The sequence below is a fragment of the Brachyhypopomus gauderio genome, unplaced genomic scaffold, assembly GCF_052324685.1.
Source record: "Brachyhypopomus gauderio isolate BG-103 unplaced genomic scaffold, BGAUD_0.2 sc90, whole genome shotgun sequence".
Classification (NCBI taxonomy): Eukaryota; Metazoa; Chordata; class Actinopteri; order Gymnotiformes; family Hypopomidae; genus Brachyhypopomus; species Brachyhypopomus gauderio.
This window is the reverse complement of record NW_027506911.1, coordinates 86225-99811: the sequence shown is the minus strand read 5'-3', so window position 1 is coordinate 99811 and position 13587 is coordinate 86225. Positions and strand designations below refer to the sequence as shown.

The 13587-nt window shown below is 43.7% G+C and overlaps 13 non-coding genes across 13 annotated transcripts; all 13 read left to right on the top strand.

Annotated features, from left to right (window-relative positions):
- The first annotated feature begins 2365 nt into the window (after window positions 1-2365).
- trnaf-gaa (transfer RNA phenylalanine (anticodon GAA)) lies at window positions 2366-2435 on the top strand. The gene has a single exon. It is a non-coding gene; the product is annotated as a tRNA-Phe (tRNA).
- An 816-nt stretch (window positions 2436-3251) lies between these two features.
- trnaf-gaa (transfer RNA phenylalanine (anticodon GAA)) lies at window positions 3252-3324 on the top strand. The gene has a single exon. It is a non-coding gene; the product is annotated as a tRNA-Phe (tRNA).
- An 816-nt stretch (window positions 3325-4140) lies between these two features.
- On the top strand, window positions 4141-4213 carry trnaf-gaa (transfer RNA phenylalanine (anticodon GAA)). Its single transcript has one exon. It is a non-coding gene; the product is annotated as a tRNA-Phe (tRNA).
- An 816-nt stretch (window positions 4214-5029) lies between these two features.
- On the top strand, window positions 5030-5102 carry trnaf-gaa (transfer RNA phenylalanine (anticodon GAA)). The gene has a single exon. It is a non-coding gene; the product is annotated as a tRNA-Phe (tRNA).
- Window positions 5103-5918: 816 nt separating this feature from the next.
- On the top strand, window positions 5919-5991 carry trnaf-gaa (transfer RNA phenylalanine (anticodon GAA)). Its single transcript has one exon. It is a non-coding gene; the product is annotated as a tRNA-Phe (tRNA).
- An 816-nt stretch (window positions 5992-6807) lies between these two features.
- Window positions 6808-6880, top strand: trnaf-gaa (transfer RNA phenylalanine (anticodon GAA)). Its single transcript has one exon. It is a non-coding gene; the product is annotated as a tRNA-Phe (tRNA).
- An 816-nt stretch (window positions 6881-7696) lies between these two features.
- Window positions 7697-7769, top strand: trnaf-gaa (transfer RNA phenylalanine (anticodon GAA)). Its single transcript has one exon. It is a non-coding gene; the product is annotated as a tRNA-Phe (tRNA).
- Window positions 7770-8585: 816 nt separating this feature from the next.
- trnaf-gaa (transfer RNA phenylalanine (anticodon GAA)) lies at window positions 8586-8658 on the top strand. The gene has a single exon. It is a non-coding gene; the product is annotated as a tRNA-Phe (tRNA).
- An 816-nt stretch (window positions 8659-9474) lies between these two features.
- Window positions 9475-9547, top strand: trnaf-gaa (transfer RNA phenylalanine (anticodon GAA)). Its single transcript has one exon. It is a non-coding gene; the product is annotated as a tRNA-Phe (tRNA).
- An 816-nt stretch (window positions 9548-10363) lies between these two features.
- On the top strand, window positions 10364-10436 carry trnaf-gaa (transfer RNA phenylalanine (anticodon GAA)). Its single transcript has one exon. It is a non-coding gene; the product is annotated as a tRNA-Phe (tRNA).
- Window positions 10437-11252: 816 nt separating this feature from the next.
- Window positions 11253-11325, top strand: trnaf-gaa (transfer RNA phenylalanine (anticodon GAA)). The gene has a single exon. It is a non-coding gene; the product is annotated as a tRNA-Phe (tRNA).
- An 816-nt stretch (window positions 11326-12141) lies between these two features.
- On the top strand, window positions 12142-12214 carry trnaf-gaa (transfer RNA phenylalanine (anticodon GAA)). The gene has a single exon. It is a non-coding gene; the product is annotated as a tRNA-Phe (tRNA).
- Window positions 12215-13030: 816 nt separating this feature from the next.
- trnaf-gaa (transfer RNA phenylalanine (anticodon GAA)) lies at window positions 13031-13103 on the top strand. The gene has a single exon. It is a non-coding gene; the product is annotated as a tRNA-Phe (tRNA).
- The last annotated feature ends 484 nt before the right edge of the window (window positions 13104-13587 follow it).

The window sequence follows — 13587 nt, the reverse complement described above, 5'->3', positions numbered from 1 at the left end:
CTTTGTCTTTTTATAGTAAAATTTATCTGTTAAAACCACTAATCCAAACTACACCTATACTCCTTCAGCAGCCTCCACCAGTGACCTCGGCCCAGCCTCCACCAGTGACCTTCCAGTCTCCACCAGTGACCTCGGCCCAGCCTCCACCAGTGCCCTCGGCCCAGCCTCCACCAGTGACCTCGGCCCAGCCTCCACCAGTGACCTCGGCCCAGCCTCCACCAGTGCCCTCGGCCCAGCCTCCACCAGTGCCCTCGGCCCAGCCTCCACCAGTGACCTCGGCCCAGCCTCCACCAGTGACCTCGGCCCAGCCTCCACCAGTGCCCTCGGCCCAGCCTCCACCAGTGCCCTCGGCCCAGCCTCCACCAGTGCCTAGTCAGTCTCCATCAGAGCCTTCAGCTCAACAAATGGTAAGTGATAGTACCTTACTTTCATTGTTAAACATCTTCATTGTTAAATTCTCTAATAAACAGCACACAAATAAGAACGCGACACACAAATGCTTTATTTTCTCATGCTTTATTGTAATTAAACCTTTATTGTAAATAGAAAATGCACATTTCTACAGACATTATAACATTTCATATTATTATTATTTTTATTTCTAGGCTGTGGATGTCCACAACATTCCTGGAATGGAAAGGGTGGATGAATTATCAGAGTATCTGGTTGAGCTTCGCACTCAAACAAGCCTGACCCTGACAAACCAGCAGACCACCTTGATTGTTAGTTTGTGGCAAAACCTAAACCAGTTTGATAAAAACAGACTGGTGTATGCAGCTCGGCATCAGGATAGGCTGCTGACTGGCCGCTTTCGATCCCCCAAAAAGAAGGCAGTTTTCACCCCTGGTGTTGAGAGCACAAAAAGGTGTGTTCTGGGATCAAGTGGCTCCCCTGCTCAGTGGCCTGACTGCTGTCGGCTGATTGAATCCATCTTTATAAGACTGGCCAACATCCACAGAAGCCCCAAAACTCTGGGCAAAGTAAGTGTGTCAAGGTGGGCACTGATGTTGGAGGACTACAGGAAAATCAGGCAGCTTGTTTTGAACAATGGGACAGTGATGGAGCAGACCACCCTTCAGCTGGTAGAGGTGAACCAGAAAACTCTTATGCAGTGGTACAAAGAGCGCCTCAAATCTCAGGAGGTCTCTGTGCTACTTCAAGGGGTGCGCCTCCCTGATGCACGGCCAGTGGCAGCTCAACCTCTACTGCCAGCAAATGTACAACCTGATGAGCCTCCACAGTACCCTCATCAGGTTCATATTTACCACATGCCGCCAAACACAGCAGGTCAGGCTAAAACTAAGTTTAGAAAAATTCTGCCCAGTGCCACACCACCATTAGCCCCTAGTCAACGACATCAGGACACTTCCATTCAGCCTCCCGTTGCTTCCATGGAGTCTGGTTCACAGGAGGCCTCTTTGAGGATGATACAGCCAAGACCTTCACCTGTACTGATGATGTTACCCGAAGGACCAGCTGTGTCTGTCATGCCTCAGGTGTTGTTGCCCAGTTCTGTCCCTCAGCCTGCTACCCCCACTGAGCGACATTACAAGCGGACAGTCCCATATAATACCTGTAGGAAGTGTGGACAGTCACGCAAAACAGCAACTGGCCATAGCCAGTACAAGGGGAAGATCTTCTGTCCTATGACAGAGACTCTTACCAAGGAACAGTGGCTGGAAAAGATGAGAAAACTGTGATTAATGTGTATACTTTATTTTCATACATTACTATTGTATTTTTATATTACAAAAATATAATTATTATTATCTTTAATGGTTTAAAATGTTGTAAATGTTTTGCTGTAGTTTATTGGAATTTTTTATAGTTCAGCTGCTGTGGCATTAATATGTGTATATATGTATTAGTGTAGATTTAATATTTTATTTTTATGTAAATTGTAGTATAATTTTGTTAATTGTATTAGAATATCATTTTGTTAATTTTATTCATGTTTATTATATATATATATACATAAAGTGTATAAAGTATATAAAGTGTGAATAAATATATAAAGTGTGAATACAAATACAGAGTGTCAATTTATTAAATCAAGCAATAAGCCTAATATGATGAAACAACTCATATGTATGTGTATGAAATGCACATATATATTACAATATATAAATTGTGACACGGGTGCCCCGTAATTGTAGGCACTGCTGACAGCCATAAAATAAAATTTTGCAATATATTTCTTAGAATATTATTACACAAAATATCCACGGCAAGATTCTCAGTTACAAATATTTATATCCAGGCTGGATTCGAACCTGCGACCTCCCGATCTTTTCTCAACTTTTTTTTCCTTTTTCTTCCTTTTTCTTCCCCTTCTTCCCCCCCTCATACAGACGATTGTTCCCCAGCTTTGGCTCAGTTGGGAGAGCGTTAGACTGAAGATCTAAAGGTCCCTGGTTCGATCCCGGGTTTCGGCATGAACTCGACCTAGCTAGGTGGAAAGCCTCAGCTTTTGAATGACCTGTGCATTCTGTTGAAAAATTATAAACAGACATAAACTGTTTGATGTTTTGTTGTGAGATTTCACAGTGGGATTGTCAGAACTCAAGACTCTAGATGTTCAATTCATCTGCTGATAAAGCATTTGGAGAAGGAAATGTGTAGGTGTCAACTTGCATGTACGCGTTGTCCAAAAGCATAGGTGTACCACTTCACGACATGCTTAAGTTTTGACTGAATTGGACTTTCCTCTGCTTCCTTCGGCTTATGGACAGCCTTTGTCCAAAAGTAAAAAGAGATGTGGCAAAGATGTCAACTGTTTGCTGGAGGAATCCAAAGTGACCATGTTCTAAGAGACCTTTGAAGGTCATGAAATTATTCCCTTAAGACTAAAGCTGGCTGCTTCATGCTTATCGTAAGCAAGCAAGGAGTCAGTAAGAGAGCTTTGGAGAATGTGGGCATCGATCCCACTACCTCTCGCATGCAAAGCGAGCGCTCTACCACTTGGGCTAATCCCCCTCTCAAGAGTTTATTCTTTTGATTGGAGTTTTAAGGAAAGCTTACGGATCAGCTCAGCCCGACTAGGAAATAATACCGAATCCAGCATTGACCCACAAGGTTTTCTCATGTTGGCATCATGATAAACATTGCCAAATTAGGTCTTGCTGTACCTGTCCGTGAATTTCACTGTGCCGAAACCGTTACGCTGTGAAAGCATGTTGCAAGAACCTAAGGAAAGGTGACAGTCGTTGATAAAATTTCGTTTGCATCTCGACGTGGTTTATCTGCAGCTTGCCGAAATAGCTCAGTTGGGAGAGCGTTAGACTGAAGATCTAAAGGTCCCTGGTTCGATCCCGGGTTTCGGCATGAACTCGACCTAGCTAGGTGGAAAGCCTCAGCTTTTGAATGACCTGTGCATTCTGTTGAAAAATTATAAACAGACATAAACTGTTTGATGTTTTGTTGTGAGATTTCACAGTGGGATTGTCAGAACTCGAGACTCTAGATGTTCAATTCATCTGCTGATAAAGCATTTGGAGAAGGAAATGTGTAGGTGTCAACTTGCATGTACGCGTTGTCCAAAAGCATAGGTGTACCACTTCACGACATGCTTAAGTTTTGACTGAATTGGACTTTCCTCTGCTTCCTTCGGCTTATGGACAGCCTTTGTCCAAAAGTAAAAAGAGATGTGGCAAAGATGTCAACTGTTTGCTGGAGGAATCCAAAGTGACCATGTTCTAAGAGACCTTTGAAGGTCATGAAATTATTCCCTTAAGACTAGAGCTGGCTGCTTCATGCTTATCGTAAGCAAGCAAGGAGTCAGTAAGAGAGCTTTGGAGAATGTGGGCATCGACCCCACTACCTCTCGCATGCAAAGCGAGCGCTCTACCACTTGAGCTAATCCCCCTCTCAAGAGTTTATAGTTTTGATTGGAGTTTTAAGGAAAGCTTACGGATCAGCTCAGCCCGACTAGGAAATAATACCGAATCCAGCATTGACCCACAAGGTTTTCTCATGTTGGCATCATGATAAACATTGCCAAATTAGGTCTTGCCGTACCTGTCCGTGAATTTCACTGTGCCGAAACCGTTACGCTGTGAAAGCATGTTGCAAGAACCTAAGGAAAGGTAACAGTCGTTGATAAAGTTTCGTTTGCATCTCGACGTGGTTTATCTGCAGCTTGCCGAAATAGCTCAGTTGGGAGAGCGTTAGACTGAAGATCTAAAGGTCCCTGGTTCGATCCCGGGTTTCGGCATGAATTCGACCTAGCTAGGTGGAAAGCCTCAGCTTTTGAATGACCTGTGCATTCTGTTGAAAAATTATAAACAGACATAAACTGTTTGATGTTTTGTTGTGAGATTTCACAGTGGGATTGTCAGAACTCGAGACTCTAGATGTTCAATTCATCTGCTGATAAAGCATTTGGAGAAGGAAATGTGTAGGTGTCAACTTGCATGTACGCGTTGTCCAAAAGCATAGGTGTACCACTTCACGACATGCTTAAGTTTTGACTGAATTGGACTTTCCTCTGCTTCCTTCGGCTTATGGACAGCCTTTGTCCAAAAGTAAAAAGAGATGTGGCAAAGATGTCAACTGTTTGCTGGAGGAATCCAAAGTGACCATGTTCTAAGAGACCTTTGAAGGTCATGAAATTATTCCCTTAAGACTAGAGCTGGCTGCTTCATGCTTATCGTAAGCAAGCAAGGAGTCAGTAAGAGAGCTTTGGAGAATGTGGGCATCGACCCCACTACCTCTCGCATGCAAAGCGAGCGCTCTACCACTTGAGCTAATCCCCCTCTCAAGAGTTTATAGTTTTGATTGGAGTTTTAAGGAAAGCTTACGGATCAGCTCAGCCCGACTAGGAAATAATACCGAATCCAGCATTGACCCACAAGGTTTTCTCATGTTGGCATCATGATAAACATTGCCAAATTAGGTCTTGCCGTACCTGTCCGTGAATTTCACTGTGCCGAAACCGTTACGCTGTGAAAGCATGTTGCAAGAACCTAAGGAAAGGTGACAGTCGTTGATAAAGTTTCGTTTGCATCTCGACGTGGTTTATCTGCAGCTTGCCGAAATAGCTCAGTTGGGAGAGCGTTAGACTGAAGATCTAAAGGTCCCTGGTTCGATCCCGGGTTTCGGCATGAATTCGACCTAGCTAGGTGGAAAGCCTCAGCTTTTGAATGACCTGTGCATTCTGTTGAAAAATTATAAACAGACATAAACTGTTTGATGTTTTGTTGTGAGATTTCACAGTGGGATTGTCAGAACTCGAGACTCTAGATGTTCAATTCATCTGCTGATAAAGCATTTGGAGAAGGAAATGTGTAGGTGTCAACTTGCATGTACGCGTTGTCCAAAAGCATAGGTGTACCACTTCACGACATGCTTAAGTTTTGACTGAATTGGACTTTCCTCTGCTTCCTTCGGCTTATGGACAGCCTTTGTCCAAAAGTAAAAAGAGATGTGGCAAAGATGTCAACTGTTTGCTGGAGGAATCCAAAGTGACCATGTTCTAAGAGACCTTTGAAGGTCATGAAATTATTCCCTTAAGACTAGAGCTGGCTGCTTCATGCTTATCGTAAGCAAGCAAGGAGTCAGTAAGAGAGCTTTGGAGAATGTGGGCATCGACCCCACTACCTCTCGCATGCAAAGCGAGCGCTCTACCACTTGAGCTAATCCCCCTCTCAAGAGTTTATAGTTTTGATTGGAGTTTTAAGGAAAGCTTACGGATCAGCTCAGCCCGACTAGGAAATAATACCGAATCCAGCATTGACCCACAAGGTTTTCTCATGTTGGCATCATGATAAACATTGCCAAATTAGGTCTTGCCGTACCTGTCCGTGAATTTCACTGTGCCGAAACCGTTACGCTGTGAAAGCATGTTGCAAGAACCTAAGGAAAGGTGACAGTCGTTGATAAAGTTTCGTTTGCATCTCGACGTGGTTTATCTGCAGCTTGCCGAAATAGCTCAGTTGGGAGAGCGTTAGACTGAAGATCTAAAGGTCCCTGGTTCGATCCCGGGTTTCGGCATGAACTCGACCTAGCTAGGTGGAAAGCCTCAGCTTTTGAATGACCTGTGCATTCTGTTGAAAAATTATAAACAGACATAAACTGTTTGATGTTTTGTTGTGAGATTTCACAGTGGGATTGTCAGAACTCGAGACTCTAGATGTTCAATTCATCTGCTGATAAAGCATTTGGAGAAGGAAATGTGTAGGTGTCAACTTGCATGTACGCGTTGTCCAAAAGCATAGGTGTACCACTTCACGACATGCTTAAGTTTTGACTGAATTGGACTTTCCTCTGCTTCCTTCGGCTTATGGACAGCCTTTGTCCAAAAGTAAAAAGAGATGTGGCAAAGATGTCAACTGTTTGCTGGAGGAATCCAAAGTGACCATGTTCTAAGAGACCTTTGAAGGTCATGAAATTATTCCCTTAAGACTAGAGCTGGCTGCTTCATGCTTATCGTAAGCAAGCAAGGAGTCAGTAAGAGAGCTTTGGAGAATGTGGGCATCGACCCCACTACCTCTCGCATGCAAAGCGAGCGCTCTACCACTTGAGCTAATCCCCCTCTCAAGAGTTTATAGTTTTGATTGGAGTTTTAAGGAAAGCTTACGGATCAGCTCAGCCCGACTAGGAAATAATACCGAATCCAGCATTGACCCACAAGGTTTTCTCATGTTGGCATCATGATAAACATTGCCAAATTAGGTCTTGCCGTACCTGTCCGTGAATTTCACTGTGCCGAAACCGTTACGCTGTGAAAGCATGTTGCAAGAACCTAAGGAAAGGTAACAGTCGTTGATAAAGTTTCGTTTGCATCTCGACGTGGTTTATCTGCAGCTTGCCGAAATAGCTCAGTTGGGAGAGCGTTAGACTGAAGATCTAAAGGTCCCTGGTTCGATCCCGGGTTTCGGCATGAATTCGACCTAGCTAGGTGGAAAGCCTCAGCTTTTGAATGACCTGTGCATTCTGTTGAAAAATTATAAACAGACATAAACTGTTTGATGTTTTGTTGTGAGATTTCACAGTGGGATTGTCAGAACTCGAGACTCTAGATGTTCAATTCATCTGCTGATAAAGCATTTGGAGAAGGAAATGTGTAGGTGTCAACTTGCATGTACGCGTTGTCCAAAAGCATAGGTGTACCACTTCACGACATGCTTAAGTTTTGACTGAATTGGACTTTCCTCTGCTTCCTTCGGCTTATGGACAGCCTTTGTCCAAAAGTAAAAAGAGATGTGGCAAAGATGTCAACTGTTTGCTGGAGGAATCCAAAGTGACCATGTTCTAAGAGACCTTTGAAGGTCATGAAATTATTCCCTTAAGACTAGAGCTGGCTGCTTCATGCTTATCGTAAGCAAGCAAGGAGTCAGTAAGAGAGCTTTGGAGAATGTGGGCATCGACCCCACTACCTCTCGCATGCAAAGCGAGCGCTCTACCACTTGAGCTAATCCCCCTCTCAAGAGTTTATAGTTTTGATTGGAGTTTTAAGGAAAGCTTACGGATCAGCTCAGCCCGACTAGGAAATAATACCGAATCCAGCATTGACCCACAAGGTTTTCTCATGTTGGCATCATGATAAACATTGCCAAATTAGGTCTTGCCGTACCTGTCCGTGAATTTCACTGTGCCGAAACCGTTACGCTGTGAAAGCATGTTGCAAGAACCTAAGGAAAGGTAACAGTCGTTGATAAAGTTTCGTTTGCATCTCGACGTGGTTTATCTGCAGCTTGCCGAAATAGCTCAGTTGGGAGAGCGTTAGACTGAAGATCTAAAGGTCCCTGGTTCGATCCCGGGTTTCGGCATGAATTCGACCTAGCTAGGTGGAAAGCCTCAGCTTTTGAATGACCTGTGCATTCTGTTGAAAAATTATAAACAGACATAAACTGTTTGATGTTTTGTTGTGAGATTTCACAGTGGGATTGTCAGAACTCGAGACTCTAGATGTTCAATTCATCTGCTGATAAAGCATTTGGAGAAGGAAATGTGTAGGTGTCAACTTGCATGTACGCGTTGTCCAAAAGCATAGGTGTACCACTTCACGACATGCTTAAGTTTTGACTGAATTGGACTTTCCTCTGCTTCCTTCGGCTTATGGACAGCCTTTGTCCAAAAGTAAAAAGAGATGTGGCAAAGATGTCAACTGTTTGCTGGAGGAATCCAAAGTGACCATGTTCTAAGAGACCTTTGAAGGTCATGAAATTATTCCCTTAAGACTAGAGCTGGCTGCTTCATGCTTATCGTAAGCAAGCAAGGAGTCAGTAAGAGAGCTTTGGAGAATGTGGGCATCGACCCCACTACCTCTCGCATGCAAAGCGAGCGCTCTACCACTTGAGCTAATCCCCCTCTCAAGAGTTTATAGTTTTGATTGGAGTTTTAAGGAAAGCTTACGGATCAGCTCAGCCCGACTAGGAAATAATACCGAATCCAGCATTGACCCACAAGGTTTTCTCATGTTGGCATCATGATAAACATTGCCAAATTAGGTCTTGCTGTACCTGTCCGTGAATTTCACTGTGCCGAAACCGTTACGCTGTGAAAGCATGTTGCAAGAACCTAAGGAAAGGTAACAGTCGTTGATAAAGTTTCGTTTGCATCTCGACGTGGTTTATCTGCAGCTTGCCGAAATAGCTCAGTTGGGAGAGCGTTAGACTGAAGATCTAAAGGTCCCTGGTTCGATCCCGGGTTTCGGCATGAATTCGACCTAGCTAGGTGGAAAGCCTCAGCTTTTGAATGACCTGTGCATTCTGTTGAAAAATTATAAACAGACATAAACTGTTTGATGTTTTGTTGTGAGATTTCACAGTGGGATTGTCAGAACTCGAGACTCTAGATGTTCAATTCATCTGCTGATAAAGCATTTGGAGAAGGAAATGTGTAGGTGTCAACTTGCATGTACGCGTTGTCCAAAAGCATAGGTGTACCACTTCACGACATGCTTAAGTTTTGACTGAATTGGACTTTCCTCTGCTTCCTTCGGCTTATGGACAGCCTTTGTCCAAAAGTAAAAAGAGATGTGGCAAAGATGTCAACTGTTTGCTGGAGGAATCCAAAGTGACCATGTTCTAAGAGACCTTTGAAGGTCATGAAATTATTCCCTTAAGACTAGAGCTGGCTGCTTCATGCTTATCGTAAGCAAGCAAGGAGTCAGTAAGAGAGCTTTGGAGAATGTGGGCATCGACCCCACTACCTCTCGCATGCAAAGCGAGCGCTCTACCACTTGAGCTAATCCCCCTCTCAAGAGTTTATAGTTTTGATTGGAGTTTTAAGGAAAGCTTACGGATCAGCTCAGCCCGACTAGGAAATAATACCGAATCCAGCATTGACCCACAAGGTTTTCTCATGTTGGCATCATGATAAACATTGCCAAATTAGGTCTTGCCGTACCTGTCCGTGAATTTCACTGTGCCGAAACCGTTACGCTGTGAAAGCATGTTGCAAGAACCTAAGGAAAGGTAACAGTCGTTGATAAAGTTTCGTTTGCATCTCGACGTGGTTTATCTGCAGCTTGCCGAAATAGCTCAGTTGGGAGAGCGTTAGACTGAAGATCTAAAGGTCCCTGGTTCGATCCCGGGTTTTGGCATGAATTCGACCTAGCTAGGTGGAAAGCCTCAGCTTTTGAATGACCTGTGCATTCTGTTGAAAAATTATAAACAGACATAAACTGTTTGATGTTTTGTTGTGAGATTTCACAGTGGGATTGTCAGAACTCGAGACTCTAGATGTTCAATTCATCTGCTGATAAAGCATTTGGAGAAGGAAATGTGTAGGTGTCAACTTGCATGTACGCGTTGTCCAAAAGCATAGGTGTACCACTTCACGACATGCTTAAGTTTTGACTGAATTGGACTTTCCTCTGCTTCCTTCGGCTTATGGACAGCCTTTGTCCAAAAGTAAAAAGAGATGTGGCAAAGATGTCAACTGTTTGCTGGAGGAATCCAAAGTGACCATGTTCTAAGAGACCTTTGAAGGTCATGAAATTATTCCCTTAAGACTAGAGCTGGCTGCTTCATGCTTATCGTAAGCAAGCAAGGAGTCAGTAAGAGAGCTTTGGAGAATGTGGGCATCGACCCCACTACCTCTCGCATGCAAAGCGAGCGCTCTACCACTTGAGCTAATCCCCCTCTCAAGAGTTTATAGTTTTGATTGGAGTTTTAAGGAAAGCTTACGGATCAGCTCAGCCCGACTAGGAAATAATACCGAATCCAGCATTGACCCACAAGGTTTTCTCATGTTGGCATCATGATAAACATTGCCAAATTAGGTCTTGCCGTACCTGTCCGTGAATTTCACTGTGCCGAAACCGTTACGCTGTGAAAGCATGTTGCAAGAACCTAAGGAAAGGTAACAGTCGTTGATAAAGTTTCGTTTGCATCTCGACGTGGTTTATCTGCAGCTTGCCGAAATAGCTCAGTTGGGAGAGCGTTAGACTGAAGATCTAAAGGTCCCTGGTTCGATCCCGGGTTTCGGCATGAATTCGACCTAGCTAGGTGGAAAGCCTCAGCTTTTGAATGACCTGTGCATTCTGTTGAAAAATTATAAACAGACATAAACTGTTTGATGTTTTGTTGTGAGATTTCACAGTGGGATTGTCAGAACTCGAGACTCTAGATGTTCAATTCATCTGCTGATAAAGCATTTGGAGAAGGAAATGTGTAGGTGTCAACTTGCATGTACGCGTTGTCCAAAAGCATAGGTGTACCACTTCACGACATGCTTAAGTTTTGACTGAATTGGACTTTCCTCTGCTTCCTTCGGCTTATGGACAGCCTTTGTCCAAAAGTAAAAAGAGATGTGGCAAAGATGTCAACTGTTTGCTGGAGGAATCCAAAGTGACCATGTTCTAAGAGACCTTTGAAGGTCATGAAATTATTCCCTTAAGACTAGAGCTGGCTGCTTCATGCTTATCGTAAGCAAGCAAGGAGTCAGTAAGAGAGCTTTGGAGAATGTGGGCATCTATCCCACTACCTCTCGCATGCAAAGCGAGCGCTCTACCACTTGAGCTAATCCCCCTCTCAAGAGTTTATTCTTTTGATTGGAGTTTTAAGGAAAGCTTACGGATCAGCTCAGCCCGACTAGGTAATAATACCGAATCCAGCATTGACCCACAAGGTTTTCTCATGTTGGCATCATGATAAACATTGCCAAATTAGGTCTTGCTGTACCTGTCCGTGAATTTCACTGTGCCGAAACCGTTACGCTGTGAAAGCATGTTGCAAGAACCTAAGAAAAGGTAACAGTCGTTGATAAAGTTTCGTTTGCATCTCGACGTGGTTTATCTGCAGCTTGCCGAAATAGCTCAGTTGGGAGAGCGTTAGACTGAAGATCTAAAGGTCCCTGGTTCGATCCCGGGTTTCGGCATGAATTCGACCTAGCTAGGTGGAAAGCCTCAGCTTTTGAATGACCTGTGCATTCTGTTGAAAAATTATAAACAGACATAAACTGTTTGATGTTTTGTTGTGAGATTTCACAGTGGGATTGTCAGAACTCGAGACTCTAGATGTTCAATTCATCTGCTGATAAAGCATTTGGAGAAGGAAATGTGTAGGTGTCAACTTGCATGTACGCGTTGTCCAAAAGCATAGGTGTACCACTTCACGACATGCTTAAGTTTTGACTGAATTGGACTTTCCTCTGCTTCCTTCGGCTTATGGACAGCCTTTGTCCAAAAGTAAAAAGAGATGTGGCAAAGATGTCAACTGTTTGCTGGAGGAATCCAAAGTGACCATGTTCTAAGAGACCTTTGAAGGTCATGAAATTATTCCCTTAAGACTAGAGCTGGCTGCTTCATGCTTATCGTAAGCAAGCAAGGAGTCAGTAAGAGAGCTTTGGAGAATGTGGGCATCTATCCCACTACCTCTCGCATGCAAAGCGAGCGCTCTACCACTTGAGCTAATCCCCCTCTCAAGAGTTTATTCTTTTGATTGGAGTTTTAAGGAAAGCTTACGGATCAGCTCAGCCCGACTAGGTAATAATACCGAATCCAGCATTGACCCACAAGGTTTTCTCATGTTGGCATCATGATAAACATTGCCAAATTAGGTCTTGCTGTACCTGTCCGTGAATTTCACTGTGCCGAAACCGTTACGCTGTGAAAGCATGTTGCAAGAACCTAAGGAAAGGTAACAGTCGTTGATAAAGTTTCGTTTGCATCTCGACGTGGTTTATCTGCAGCTTGCCGAAATAGCTCAGTTGGGAGAGCGTTAGACTGAAGATCTAAAGCTCCCTGGTTCGATCCCGGGTTTCTGCATGAACTCGACCTAGCTAGGCGGAAAGCCTCAGCTTTTGAATGACCTGTGCATTCTGTTGAAAAATTATAAACAGACATAAACTGTTTGATGTTTTGTTGTGAGATTTCACAGTGGGATTGTCAGAACTCGAGACTCTAGATGTTCAATTCATCTGCTGATAAAGCATTTGGAGAAGGAAATGTGTAGGTGTCAACTTGCATGTACGCGTTGTCCAAAAGCATAGGTGTACCACTTCACGACATGCTTAAGTTTTGACTGAATTGGACTTTCCTCTGCTTCCTTCGGCTTATGGACAGCCTTTGTCCAAAAGTAAAAAGAGATGTGGCAAAGATGTCAACTGTTTGCTGGAGGAATCCAAAGTGACCATGTTCTAAGAGACCTTTGAAGGTCATGAAATTATTCCCTTAAGACTAGAGCTGGCTGCTTCATGCTTATCGTAAGCAAGCAAGGAGTCAGTAAGAGAGCTTTGGAGAATGTGGGCATCGACCCCACTACCTCTCGCATGCAAAGCGAGCGCTCTACCACTTGAGCTAATCCCCCTCTCAAGAGTTTATAGTTTTGATTGGAGTTTTAAGGAAAGCTTACGGATCAGCTCAGCCCGACTAGGAAATAATACCGAATCCAGCATTGACCCACAAGGTTTTCTCATGTTGGCATCATGATAAACATTGCCAAATTAGGTCTTGCTGTACCTGTCCGTGAATTTCACTGTGCCGAAACCGTTACGCTGTGAAAGCATGTTGCAAGAACCTAAGGAAAGGTAACAGTCGTTGATAAAGTTTCGTTTGCATCTCGACGTGGTTTATCTGCAGCTTGCCGAAATAGCTCAGTTGGGAGAGCGTTAGACTGAAGATCTAAAGGTCCCTGGTTCGATCCCGGGTTTCGGCATGAATTCGACCTAGCTAGGTGGAAAGCCTCAGCTTTTGAATGACCTGTGCATTCTGTTGAAAAATTATAAACAGACATAAACTGTTTGATGTTTTGTTGTGAGATTTCACAGTGGGATTGTCAGAACTCGAGACTCTAGATGTTCAATTCATCTGCTGATAAAGCATTTGGAGAAGGAAATGTGTAGGTGTCAACTTGCATGTACGCGTTGTCCAAAAGCATAGGTGTACCACTTCACGACATGCTTAAGTTTTGACTGAATTGGACTTTCCTCTGCTTCCTTCGGCTTATGGACAGCCTTTGTCCAAAAGTAAAAAGAGATGTGGCAAAGATGTCAACTGTTTGCTGGAGGAATCCAAAGTGACCATGTTCTAAGAGACCTTTGAAGGTCATGAAATTATTCCCTTAAGACTAGAGCTGGCTGCTTCATGCTTATCGTAAGCAAGCAAGGAGTCAGTAAGAGAGCTTTGGAGAATGTGGGCAT